The 13,916-nt window shown below is 40.4% G+C and overlaps 1 protein-coding gene and 1 long non-coding RNA gene across 2 annotated transcripts in view; both read right to left on the bottom strand.

Moving 5' to 3' along the window:
• LOC141771232 (SPRY domain-containing SOCS box protein 4-like) overlaps positions 1–4,753 on the bottom strand; it is a 60,440-nt gene extending 55,687 nt beyond the window's left edge. The window contains exon 1 of the mRNA XM_074641280.1: positions 4,443–4,753. The gene's annotated coding sequence lies outside the window, so the exon portion shown is untranslated. The remainder of the gene's footprint in view (positions 1–4,442) is intronic.
• LOC141771234 (uncharacterized) overlaps positions 1–13,916 on the bottom strand; it is a 174,379-nt gene that overhangs the window by 55,687 nt on the left and 104,776 nt on the right. The window lies entirely within an intron of this gene.

The raw sequence follows: 13,916 nt of genomic DNA, 5'->3' as shown, positions 1-13,916 counted from the left end.
TGTCAAATGTGTCAACAGAAATTCACCAAACATCCTGACAGTGATGTTGGGAGCATAACAGTTGCATCATCCAGGTATCACTAACAGTGCCTCAGTGCCTGGCTACTCTGTCAGGATAATGCAGCTGACTGATGGTTGGGGATGTTGAATGTTAATCTCCAAGACAGTGTGCCATTTTTCTACCTGGTGTAAAAGTCACAAGTGTGCTCGCCTCCAGCAATCACTTTCATATTTCATCATACAATGAGTCTCATGAGGCGATGGCAATGACTTAGGTGGGAGGGACCCGTTACATCAATTCAACAGACATTTCAATTAAAGAGGGAAAAAGCAGCTCAGTAAGCCTTTATGAAAGACATTTCTACTCACACTAGGAGCTTTGATGTAATTAAAAAAGGTGGAGTCTGTGATTCTGGAGAAAGATGGTTGACATCTGAACTCAACCCCCAACCAAATACCCCCCTCCAGATGTAGCGTCTACTGCCTTTCTCTTTATACATCCATGGCTTTTCCCCTGTGCTGTGCAAGAGCACGAATAAACCGTGTTGCAGATTGGCTGGAATAATGTTGTGTGGCTCGGTCGGAGACACTTAGTTTGTTTCCCATTTACAGAGCCAGGGCTGCGTATGAACAGTGAACATCGGATTTTTTTTTTTTTTTCAGCGCACGGACAGCAAGCGGATCGTGATGGGGCTGACAGGGGTACTGAATTTGATGGATTTACTGTTTATCAGACTACAAATGACTCAAGAATTAGCTAGCTACCACACCCCGCAGTCCCTCCATTTCACTCCCCGCCGCTGAAAGACTACTTCTCGCTGGGAGGAGAGCTGGCGCCACCACTTGCTGTCCAGAAAACAAGCAGTTGTTGTAGGCAGAAGCAAATCCTAGAACTTGAAAGGGTAGGATACAAACTAACATTAGCTAGCTTTTTGTTGACAGTGTGCTTGCTGTCAAACCACGACCCAACCTCGTTTAAAGTAATGTGCCAGCGACGTTCATTTAGTAGCTTTGCTAGACTTGTTTTTGGACCTAAATTTGGTAGAAGTTTACATCACTTTTAACAACTTGTGGATCTTGAAGATGGCATCAAGAGGAGGATTCACAACGATGAATCTGAATGTGAACTCCATGATTGCTGGGCATGCTGCGGGCATGAGGATGCCAGGTATGCCCCAACCTCCACCGGGATACCCCGGAGTATGAACAACGCTCCGCAGTACCACCATCGCCCAGGGATGCCATGCAACAGAGTGGGGGGCCCCATGGGGTCAATGGGGGGCCATCTGCCTGGTCTTTGTTATGGCGGTAGGAACATGTCTATGCGTAGCAATTCAAATTCAGCCAGCGCAAACATTAGCGCCTCCCATGCGGCCGTCTCCTAACGGCGGGGAGGAGGGATCCACTGCTGCCGCTGGCCACCAGCCCACTGTTCCACTCATTTTCTGTAACCAGTGTAGCATGAAGGCTTGTTGGAATAAGCAAGCTAATGTTAGCTAGATAACTAGCCAGCCGCTAACTGAGTCAAATTGAATAACTTTAATAACTAACCATAGCTTAGTCTCAAATGGTTGACTCGATCTCAGAATTGGCTTTGCAAGATCAGGACTGAAAAACAGTAGATGGCGTGTTGAGCCATTTTCAACAATGAAATGCCAATTTGGTAAGAAATATCAATATTAACACCAGCATTTAATCTCAGTTCTGTCATATAATTTAGTTTATAAAACATGTTTAAGTGTGCAGTTACACTTTAAGTAGCAAAAATGGAAAAGGAAAGAGGTTCCAGCAGCAATACAGGGCAAAGGAAAAACAAACAATCTTTGTCGACTGATATAGGGTGTTGGAAGGCAACACTATTATCAATTGCTTTAACGCTACATCAGCCAATAGTCATGTTTTTTAACATTAAAAAAAAACAGGCTTCTAGTATAGACGGGTCATAAGGGCCATTCTCATGTTTGATTACCTTTTTCAAGTTAGAACCAGAAGAAGATGTCCATTCTATACATTTATTTCAATTGTTGAGTTGGTTATCGAGTTCAGGTAAATTCAAAGCACTGCTCCAACCCTTTGCTTAGAAGTGGTCAAGTGTGACCAATGCCCTTTTATCTGGCTTCCTGGCAGACTCTTGAATTAAACAGTAGAGACACTAAATACTGTGGACCTGGACACATTTATGCCACCCACCCACTCACAGTAATGAGGAGGTCAACTGATGTCATAGGGTCAAACCCCAGATGGTGGGAAATAAGAGTGCAGGGGTCAATAGCTCCTCTATGATGGGGGCATACGACCTGGCTTTCAACAGCTAATTAACGTCCAAACCATTTGTCACCCTGACTATGATGGAGTTGTCCCAGAAAAAAAAAAAACACGTTTTTGGTTTTCGTTTACTGCAACCAACCACAACTGAAAACGAGACCAAGCAACCACAACAGTGAGCATAGCTGCTACCACATCAGCCAGCTATGTTCTCCATCTCACCATCTGCTGTGGTCCACCCACACAAATCTCTCATAACACTATCTGGACAGTAGCCTGCCAAAGCCCAGGAGGGCAAAGCAGATGGTGTGGTTACAGGCACAACATTTAGCCTTTGAATAGGAGGCACTCTGCTAAATCAAATGGGCACTGAATGAAGTCAAACAGTCCACTTTCTATTGCTTCTAGGGCATTAGGGTGCCTTGTTTGCTCACATGGAATAAGGTAAGCCTTTTTTTTTTTTAGTCAAAGCAAAGCTGTCTGCCTCTGGTTAGTTAAAAACTAAAAATATAAGCAACTTAAAATGCTGGCAACAGAATAATGTCTCTCTTTTTCACTTCCCCAGGACACATATGGAGAAATTAATTCCAGGGAAAACTGCCATTTGATTTATGCATGAATAAGGCATAAATAGAGTGCTCCTTAAAAGGCAATTTGCAGAAGTAGACAGTGCCTCGTTTGAACCATTCTTTCTTGAATGGAGAGAGACGAAACATCCATCCAAATTCTGACATTATCTATAAGCTACACGTTGAACCATTGAAACTAATATATCACAAATGTCCCGTTGATTTTTCAACTTCCAAACAATTCAGATCCGTATAAAGAAAGGCTTTGTTTGTTGACTCGTGTTGCTGCAGCACCAGTCCTAGCTGTTAGTTGACAAAACAAGTAAACAAGTTCAATTATTTTTTAAATAAATAAAATAAGCCATTAGTTTTAATAGTTTTATAGGCGGCCGAATTTATGTGTGGACCCTAAATAGTGAGAAAACATGTCAAGATTAGTTCTTCTTTGTTGAGGAGGAGTTAAGCACTAAATTAACAGAATATTTAATGGAGTTTGGTGAAAAGCTCCTGGAAGGGAACGTAGCTTTTGTTTGTTGCCTCGTGTTGCTGCAGCAAAAACAAGTTGAATTATTTTTTAAATAAATAAAATAAGCCATTAGTTTTAATAGTTTTATAGGCTGCCGAATTTATGTGTGGACACCATATAGTCAGAAAACATCTTAAGTTTAGTTCCTCTATGTGTGTTTGTTTGTCAAAGTTGTTGTTAAGCACTAAATTAGCAGAATATTTAATGGAGTTTGGTTAAAGCTCCTGGAATGGAACGTAGCTTTTGTTTGTTGAGTCGTGTTGCTGCAGCACAAACAAGTATAAGTATTTTTTAAATAAATAAAATAAGCCATTAGTTTTAAAGGCTGCCGAATTTATGTATGGACACCAAATAGTCAGAAAACACCTTAAGTTTAGTTCCTCTTTGTGTGTTTGTTTGTTAAAGAGGAGTGAAAGCACTAAATTAACAGAATATTTAATGGAGTTTGGTTAAAAGCTCCTGGAAGGAACGTAGCTTTTGTTTGTTGACTCGTGTTGCTGCAGCACAAACAAGTTGAATTATTTTTTAAATAAATAAAATAAGCCATTAGTTTCAACAGTTTTAAAGGAAGCCGAATTTATGAGTGGACACCAAATAGTCAGAAAACATCTTAGTTTAGTTCCTTTTTGTGTGTTTGTTTGTCAAAGAGGAGTGAAAGCACTAAATTAACAGAATATTTAATGGAGTTTGGTTAAAAGCTCCTGGAAGGAACGTAGCTTTTGTTTGTTGACTCGTGTTGCTGAAGCACCCGTCCTGCAGGTTAGTTGACAAAACAAGTAATAAGCCATTAGTTTTAATAGTTTTAAAGGCTGCCGAATTTAAGTGTGGACACCAAATAGTCAGAAAACACCTTAAATTTAGTTCCTCTATGTGTGTTTGTTTGTTAAAGAGGAGTGAAAGCACTAAATTAGCAGAATATTTAAGGGAGTCTGGTTAAAGCGCTGTTCTCCTGGAAGGGAACGTATCGGCGCTATAAAAGACACAAGAGGAAAGTTTGAAACAGGAGTTTTGTCGTAATGCGACAACATAACAGTCACGATTATTTCACAGTTGTTTTAAGTAAGATACAAATGTGAACTTACCGTAGGTTACCAGTTACAAACAAGCGTATCCAAGAAAGGTGTCGACAAAACAAACCGCTCCCGACGCCAAGTTTCCTCAGCAAAAACCAACCCGTCGGACTCTACGGCAGTTAACAGTTAGTTTAAAGTGTTTAAAGTAAAGCTAAAAGCTGCTCCTACTCAGTGGATATTAACACGGACAGTGTTGGCGAAGTGAAAGGCCGTTTTTAACCTCCACCGGGCGGCTTTTCTTTGTTCCTGCAGCCTGCTCTGCTGCTGGTTCCGTGGATATTATCACCGTTCATGTGTCTCTGACAGCCGCTGATTGGCTGGAGGGTCGGGATCAACAAAAGGTGACACACGTCAAGCTAGATAAAATAAGAACACCACTTCCGGTCACATTATTATTATTTTATTTTTTTAACAATGATGACAAGAATTTTATACTTGTTAACATTTTTCTCAGATTTTGCACTGTACTATAGAAATGTTATATTTGGTCGCTTTGATTACAGTGACAAAGACAGTAATTCATCTTTTCTTATTAATCTAATTTTAATTCTCGCAAAGTTGCACATTTACAAGTGTGTTATAAAAAGCCTAATTTCTTTGTATTTATAAAGGAAATGGAATTATATCTGTCAACAATTTCTTCCTCACAAAACAAAAAGCAATGAAAAAAATGAATGTATGCAATATCTTTAAAGTTTTTAAGTGAAATTATTATTATCTTTTTTTTGTTTTTAATTTATGTTGGTTTTGTTTCATTTCTGTTGTCTTTTTTATGTTTGGCACAGATCTTTGTTTATGTTTTCGCTTTGCTTCTTCTGTATGTGAATGATTTCAATGTTTTCTGCTATTACTTTGTATACTATCATTTGGAAAGAAAAAATATAAATGTAAAAAAAAAAAAAAAAAAAATTCCGGTCACAACGTCCATATAGAAAACACTCGCTATTTTTATATTGAGTGTTTTTTGTATCTAATATGCGGGTATAACGCAGCAGAAAATTTATTGAGCGATTCAACACAGCGTGCTTGTGTTTCATGTTGTTAAAAAGTCATTTTAAGCCTAAACGTGGCTAATTCTATGCTTTTATTTTGTAAGTATAATTAATAAGCATCCGGTTCAACTCTAGTGTTTAAGTAACTTGATGCAGGGTGGAGGCTACTTCATACCTTACATATTTTTATTCTGTGCATAATTATGATCTTACTGCTGCTGTTTGTAGTTTACTTTCTGCTTTTGCTTAAGTAAAAGTAGTAATGCTACAGTGTAAAAATACTCAAAAGTAGGCTGTTAGAATCAAAATATACTACAAGTATCAAAGTAAAAGTACTTAACAGCAAGCTCAAACAGGCCCTGCTGTATTATTATGCAGTATGGCCCATGTCAGAATAATATATAAACTGGGGGGAAAAAGTTTGGAAACTTGTGTTTGGTGGATTATTTCTTTGTTGTTACAATGCTAATTAGCATTGTATTTTACATCGTTGGAAAGCCTGTTTATTTACCCTTCACAATGACGTCCAACTTGTAAGGATCATGCATTTGTGGGATGTGGGAAGCGCCCAAGAAATATTTGCCAAAATGCTCTGCCAATGGTAAACACTGTTTTCTCCTGTTGGAATTGACTTGTTTGGTGGATGATTGAACTCTCTATCAGTAACAAGGAACAAACAGGACATATTGACTATTTTACACTTGCAATACACCGCCAGGAGCCTCAGTAGCGGGTGGAAGCCCTATTAAAAGCCTAGGCCTATTTTAGAGATATCTTTAATTGAATTACATGCAGCCTGTGTTTGTCTTCTTTTACTTTCCCATGTCATTAGCATGCATACTTTATTTTGAATTTCACATTTGAATGTAATTAATGTTCAATGGTAGAGTCATTTAGTGGCAGCAGCTGGATTTGTGGATTAAACACAAGCTAATGTGTAAACAAGCTTATTTCCCAGCATCTAATACCACTAACAAAAACATCTAAACCAGCACACGACTATGAGATTAACACCGGGTGTGTGGTTGCTCAGAGGTTGCATTGTAACCACAGTGACTCCACCCACAGTGTAATGTACACAGTTGTGCAATTGTTTACCAAGTCTTATATAACAGAGCGGTGATCTGATGAACATTTTTCAAGGTCTCAATATTAACTCCCTCTCTTTTGTCCCAGTTCAATTTACGAGACGCATTTATTTGTATCACACCTGTAACGGCATCAACAGCATATTTATTTGTGAGCACAGAGGCTCCGTCAGTAATAAAGGCCTCGATGAAATTAGGCTCATTGTGAAAACTAGACCATCAGCTCCCCGAGCAACTGGCCTCAAATCAATTCCAAAGAGAACCAGAGAATTGAAGTTGATGGGTTTAACACAGCGGGGATCACCACTCGCCTGTCAGTGTAAAACACTCAAGTTGATTTTCTTCGCTCCTCTGCACTTAGTCATAAAGGGAATAGTCCAAGAAAGTTAGATGAGTGGATCAGTGAGCTTTAGAGGTGCTGGTGGGCAGATGTTGTTACCTCTGGACAGAGCCAGGCTAGCAGTTTCCCTCTGTTTCCAGTCTTTATGCTAAGCTAAGCTAACAGTCTAGTTCACAGTATTCCTTTAAAGGTCCCATATCGTGCTCATTTTCAGGATCATACTTGTATTTTGTGTTTCTACTAGAACATGTTTACATAATGTAATGTTAAAAAAAACTTTATTTTCCTCATACTGTCAGCCTGAATATGCCTGTATTTACCCTCTGTCTTAAACGCTCCGTTTTAGCGCATTTCGACAAAATTGCAACAGAATTGCGTTACTAGGCAACAGCTTGGGTCCATGTGTACTTCCTGTCAGCTGATGACATTGACATACACTGCAACCAGGAATAAACTGGGACACATTTAGAATGTTTACGTTTAAAATTGTGTCAAGGGTCTAAATATTGTATATTTGTGACATCACAAATGTACAGAAATCCTGACAGCTTGTTTCAAATGCAGAGTTTCTGAATACGGGCTGTGTGTATTTCCCTGTGGATTGAGCGTTTCGATACTTTCACAGTATTTATATAGGACTTAAGCCTGCTTTATAATAAATAAAATATGAAAATCTCACTTTTTTATAATATGGGACCTTTAACGCTTCTTTTCCATTTAGCGTACCTCCAACATGCCGATCTCAATAGTTCCTCCATCCATCCATCTATCTATCTATCTATCTATCTATCTATCTATCGATCTATCTATCTATCTATCAATCTATCTATCTATCTATCTACAGTATCTAAGTAACTAACTACTAGCTGTGCGTACAGACAGTGAAATGTCTGTTACTCATAAAGTCAGAAAGCTGATCTCGGTGAAACAGAGACGGTTCCAACTGAACATGACTCAGAGCTCCCATGCTGGGTGTGCGTGTCTATATGTGTGTGTGCACGCATGCAGTGGACTCGGTGTTGTGTAAGAGCAAGCTTTGTGCATATCTATTGTCAGTTAGGATGTGTGTGTGTCTGCCCGTCTGCCTGCTTTTCAGCGGCTGACTTCAGAGAAAGCTGCCGTGGCTGTTCTCACCACTGAATCCTCCCCAAGTCCTCCGACAGACACTTTGCATCAGATGTTTTCATTCTGAGCCTTTGATTATGTTGTCTGCCTCCTGCATCTTCTCTTTCTCCCTCGCATGTCCCTGCCTGTCTGTCCTCACGCGTCATGTCTTCATCCTGTGGGTCTCTCTTTCTCTCTCCCCGGACCGGTTGTGGAGCCGGTCGTAATTGGATGGTGTCCTGACAGTCAAACAATGTCACTGAATCACCGTGAGGATTTCTGCTTGTTAGGAAATAAATGGGAGTACTTTGTCTCGACTTGGCTGAACTTCCCTTCACTTTGCCTCCCATATGTAGGTGATTTGTGTAAGTGTGTGTGTGTGTGTGCTGCAGAGATATGTCCCTGGATTCACCCGAGCCAGTGTGCTTCTCACAGCCGACCACAATGGGTGGAGGATTCAAACACGAAGCCAAACTTAAGTGTGCTCATGTGTTTTGCGGATGCATTTAAATTCATACTTTAGTCCAAATTCACCAGACTGTCTTACACATTTTCATACTTTCTGCGTCTGGTTGTGATCAATATTGCATATTATATATGTATACAGGATGTACAATTTATCCTCTTATATTAATATCTTTGGCCCTTCTGTGTGAAGGTTCCATGTTCTCCCCGTGTTAGCGTGGGTTTTCTACGGGTTCCCTGGCTTCCTCCCACAGTCCAAAGACAAGCAGGTTAGGTTCAGGGGTGTAAATACCAGGGCTGTCGGCCGATCACAACCCGCTACAACCTAAAAATCGCAAGTTGCGTTAAAGAATTTAGTGGCATTAAAACAAATTTATTATCGCATTAACTTTGACAGCCCTAGTAAATATAGACAATGCAGTAGCACTGGGGCCCATGGGATGAGGGGGCACGTTGAAAGAGCAGGGCCTCCAACAATGTGTCCACAGGATCCGTCAATCCACGCTTCCCATTCATTGTCTATGTAAGCAGCCATGCAATGCATTCTGGTAGCACAACACTGCGTTTCGAGAGACGGACCATCACATTGGCCGCTCCTCACTTGCATAAGGTTGAGGTCTAGGCTACTTTATGCAAATCATGGGCGTCCAGTGCAACTTGCCGCCTCTGGAAACTCTGGAAAAACTTTTAAACTAACTGTTGTCAATCTAAAAAGAAGACAGATTCAGCAACTACACCGCTTATTTCTCGCCTCAAATGTTTTCAGAAACACATTTCGGTGAGCTATTTTCACATCATACGAGAAAAGTTTTCAACCGAGCCCCTATGTTGGTTATGGTATGATAGCTGGGAACATCAGTCCATATGAGGGAACGCGTTGGTTCAATTGGGTGCTTTAGTTCCTGTGTTCAAGGTAGAACTCAAATTAATGTTCATACCTTGCCTTGAAAGGGCAAACCCATCTCCGTCATGACTTTTCCACTGACTTTTTCTCTAGCACCACCAGCAGGTCAAGGTGTTATCCATACCATGGTGGATTGGCACAATGTTGGATAAACATTTGTGGTTCCCAGACAATGAATGGCTAACACATTTTCCTCGAGCGCCACCATGAGGTTGAATTTTTGGTTTTGAGTGAAATGCCTCAAGAACTATCAGAGGGATTGTCATGAAATTTGGTACAAAAGTTTGTGTTCCCATCAGGATGAATCATAATAATGATCCCTTAACTTTTCATCTAGCGCCATCATCAGGTCAAAATTTCACCTCCAATTTCATGATCACGTACCTTGAAGACTAACGACAATGTCATCAACTTCAGCTGTATGCTTAAGATCAATATGTTAGCATTATCACTGTCTGCATGCAGACGTTAACAAACCCAAAGCACTCCTGTATGATTCATTCATGCAATATGGACAGGACTGGAAGAACAGGAAAACTCCTCCTGTTATTCTTACTTGTGAGTGTTCATGGTTCGCCTGAAACCTTTTTGTTGTGTTTCGTTGTGGCAGTTTACAGTTTACAATGGGAGGTCGATACAAACAAAGTTTATATCTCCTTCTAAATCAGCTGAATGGATTGTAGTGTTGTTGTTGGATTTAACTGCCAGTATTGGTTGCGTTGCAGCCGTGTCGCCAGCGGTCTTTTGACACTTGACACTGTAGTTCTTTTCTCCAATTCCCTGATATCACAACTACGATGTAAAAAGGCACTAACAACCATGTTAAATAAGTACTTGGAGAAGAAACAGAACAAGAAGGAGGCAGATCGAATGCATCTTAATTTTAATCCATGCGTACCGTGTGGTTTGCACGTCTGCCATATGCTGTGGTTGTTGTTTTCCACTTTGACAGTGTGGGCCGCGGCAGATATCTGAATCAAGAGGAGCGAGGATTGTTCATCTGACTCTGGAGCCGAGCTGCTCACGAATCCAAGTTACAGACTGTTTCACCCTGGGCTACAGCTACAGCAGACAGACAGCCATGCGCTGCACAGACTGCTCTGGTTCGGTCTGAAGTTCATGTGTTCAGCCAGCCAGTGACTCACCTGCAGGAAACAGAGAGCCTGGAATTACTGGTCGGGGTTAGAATGAGACAATGTGGACATACAGAGTGTCCAAGGGTGTGGAAGGATAGAGATCTCACACAGATAATGGATGAACTTTCAAAGAGTTCTTTGGTTAAGTTTTTGGTTTTAATAAACCATAACTGGATGATCCCATTGTAAGAGATAAATGATATATATGGACAAAGAACCATTTTTTAATTCTACATAAAAGCATTGATGTTAAGCACAAATTGTGCGGCTGGGACTCGGGGCTTATGGAGGCTAATGTTAGCAAACTATTAAATAGATATTGTTGAATAACTGATATTACACAACAGTCAGTTCCCTGACTTTGTGTCTCTTCTCCACTTGAGCTAACCTCAACCAGCTCACGAATGTTTCTCAACTTGTGACACGACAGCCTAGTCAGTGGCCCCGCACTTCAAACTATGACACTCTAGGTACCCCTCTAGAGTCTTTTTTGGTATCAGGAACATTAGCCTACATGCATATTGTCTTAACTTAGATTTACTTAGTTTTTAGGTTTACTGACGCTGCTTGGTTAGGTTTACGAAACAAAAACACTTTTGGGTTAAAATAAGTATGTTTCTTTTGTAGAATAAATATGTTTGTTACGTAACTGACATTGTACCGAAGTTATGCAACAAAACTAAGGTAAAATAAAGCCAACACTGACTTGGTTTCACACAGGACCCAAACATTGGTCTCCTGGGTGAAAGTCCTGTGTTTGTTTGACCCGTCCAACCTCACCTCCTGCCCGTCGGACTTTCTCGCTCTTTATACTACATCAGTTGCTCTGGTTGTCTAATAATGACGCAGATGGCTTAACATTGGAGTTAGCTGAAAGCCCGGTACAGATGTTAAAGGATGTGTCGGTATCAGATGCCAAGGGGCAGTGACCAAGCGGCAGTATTTGACGAGTTGGGAGTGAGAACGGGTTGCCCAAATCACATTTTATTGGATATATTTATGTAGTTGAAGATGAGGATTAAAACTTGGAAAACGTATTTATATCCATTTCATAGTGTCTTTAAAGTATAAATAAATAAATGGGATTTGGTTTGAGACCTCAAATTCAAACATTTTCTAACAAAAAGCCTGTGTTATGGACATGGGCGTGAACTCTGAAAGACATGGGGGTTTACCAGGCTGGGAGGTTCTAATGGAAGATACTACTAAGGTGCATTATGGGAAATGTAGCATCCAGTGTTTTTGGGGCTTGACACATACAGGGACTAAAAGTCAGGATGTCTCGCCCTGTGCTGCGTCAGTTTTGACCGCTCTTTTAATCGGTCTCATGTGTGTTCCATTGAAAGTGCAATGCTAAACAGTGGGAGTGCCCCTTTAAGAACAGACGCATACCGCCTCCCTCTGCAGGACCTCAGAAATCACTTCAGTGGAAGTGGAAATTGGAAAGTGTGTGCCAAAGCAATAGGCTACAGAAAGGGGGCCAAAAGCGAGAAGATGAAAAGCTTGATGTATATGTAAAGACTGAAAAAAAACTACTTTAATCTTTACACATAACCCAAATACAGATTAGTGCCCAGATTCCCTTTTTTCCCCAGGATTAAGCCAGACAACAGAAAACACCACAACTCCGAGCCAACAGCCTGTCAGAGGAAATGGAAAAACAGCATTTTTCTGTCTCTTTCTCTGCCCTCCTCTCCCTTCCACTCCAGTTCAGAGGTAAACAAGGTGCCAGTCATAACACTCTACCGGCTCCATCAGGTCTTCACAGTGTGTCCCCGATGCTCAATTTAAAAGAGAGGCCCAACCAACCAACCAACCAACACCCCGTGGCACTTTGTATTATTCCAAGAACAGTGGCGTTGCTGGCAGGCTGTGCAGCATGTTTTGGGAACACATACACACCTCCCTTTCAGTCTGACAAAATAAATACGAGCGGTGTCTGACTCAGGCTGGTCCGGCTGCTGGAGCTAATGTGATGCTGTTGTTCAGGCCAGGAAATGAGCTGTGAATTAGGTAAGTGTGTTTTTTCAGCTGAGGCCATGCCATCATTCATCTGGCATCTCTCTGTCACTCTCATTCTTTCTTTCTTTTAAAATTCTGTTTTAGTGGGAAACATGTAGCTGTCTGCACCATTTCATGTCACAACTGTGTGGGAGCTGCAGTTAAAACATTTGGTGGTCGTGGTGGGTCTTTTTTCACTCTCCTATCTTTTGGCTGGAGGAATGAGGCAGCAGCAGGCTGTCATCTTGCAGTTTCTGCTCAATTGAGCTGATTGTGTGCTAGAAGAAAGTCATAAACTGGAGCTAAACAGGCCGACACTGACACCTGGTGGCAAAACAATGAGTTTCATCAAGCATCTCTGCCTGCAACACCACATATACTGTACACCCGTATGGAGTCAGATCAGTCTCAATATTAATGAATGCACACAGAATTAATATATAAAAGACCTCACTCTTTTAAATGCACGCAAAAATAGTTATAATTTCCTGTTGGAAAAAAATGCATTTGTGGATTGGGCGACGTCAGGGGAGTCTTAAAAACCCCCACACAAATGCATTGAAGTTCACACATGACAAGCAGTGTAAATGCAGGTTCAGCAGTTTGTATATAAATGTAACAACCAAATATGTTTTTGATCACATTATTATACACTATTACATGTATTTAAAACAAGAAATATTTGTGTGTGCATCAGAAGTATATCTGTGAACCTTATTTTTTATATGTGGATTTTTTTTTAATGTATTTTGCATTGAAAAATATTTTTTTGGAGAGTAATTTATTATATATAAATCACAAAATACATTTGTGAATCTTTCTGTGTGCATACATTAACACTGACACTGATCTGACTTCATACACCTGTACTATTGCCGATGCCAAGGAAGTCCGTTACATGTGTAAGGAACTATGTCAGTATAACAGAAGACTAATATTGTGTTTCTTTATATCATTTCTCATTGAGACTTACAGACTAATGTCTGACTGAATAAACTCATGTCATGCAAACACCAATTTCAACAGATTTTTCTCAATTTTCACTGTCACCGCCAAAATAAGTATTATAGTGTAAGATGAATAACCAACGTTGGTTCCTGAGTTCTCTATCTGTCAGTCAAGCTCTAACAAACAGTTTGTTTGTCTGGAGTTAAGTTTTCTTGATGATAAACTCCTCTAACTATAGACCATCATAGAAATGAAACAGCAGAAGACAGCTTGTTTTTTTCTCACCGTTAATGTGTGATTGAAGTTTAATTAACTCCCGCAGGTTAATGGACACCTTGACGTAGGTCAGAGAGGTTTGACAGATGAGCTGATGGTTTCCATGCTAACCAAGGCTGAATCCAATCAAAAGGTTCCAGTGTACTAAATATATAATACCTGAATCCTGACTGAATACTGCACGCTGAGCGAAGCTTTCAGCAGTAACGAACTGATCTAAAAATAAAGG

This window comes from Sebastes fasciatus, chromosome 7 (genome assembly GCF_043250625.1).
Source record: "Sebastes fasciatus isolate fSebFas1 chromosome 7, fSebFas1.pri, whole genome shotgun sequence".
In the NCBI taxonomy this organism is placed as follows: Eukaryota; Metazoa; Chordata; class Actinopteri; order Perciformes; family Sebastidae; genus Sebastes; species Sebastes fasciatus.
Note: the sequence above shows the minus strand (reverse complement) of the source record. Positions and strands in the feature narration are given on the sequence as shown.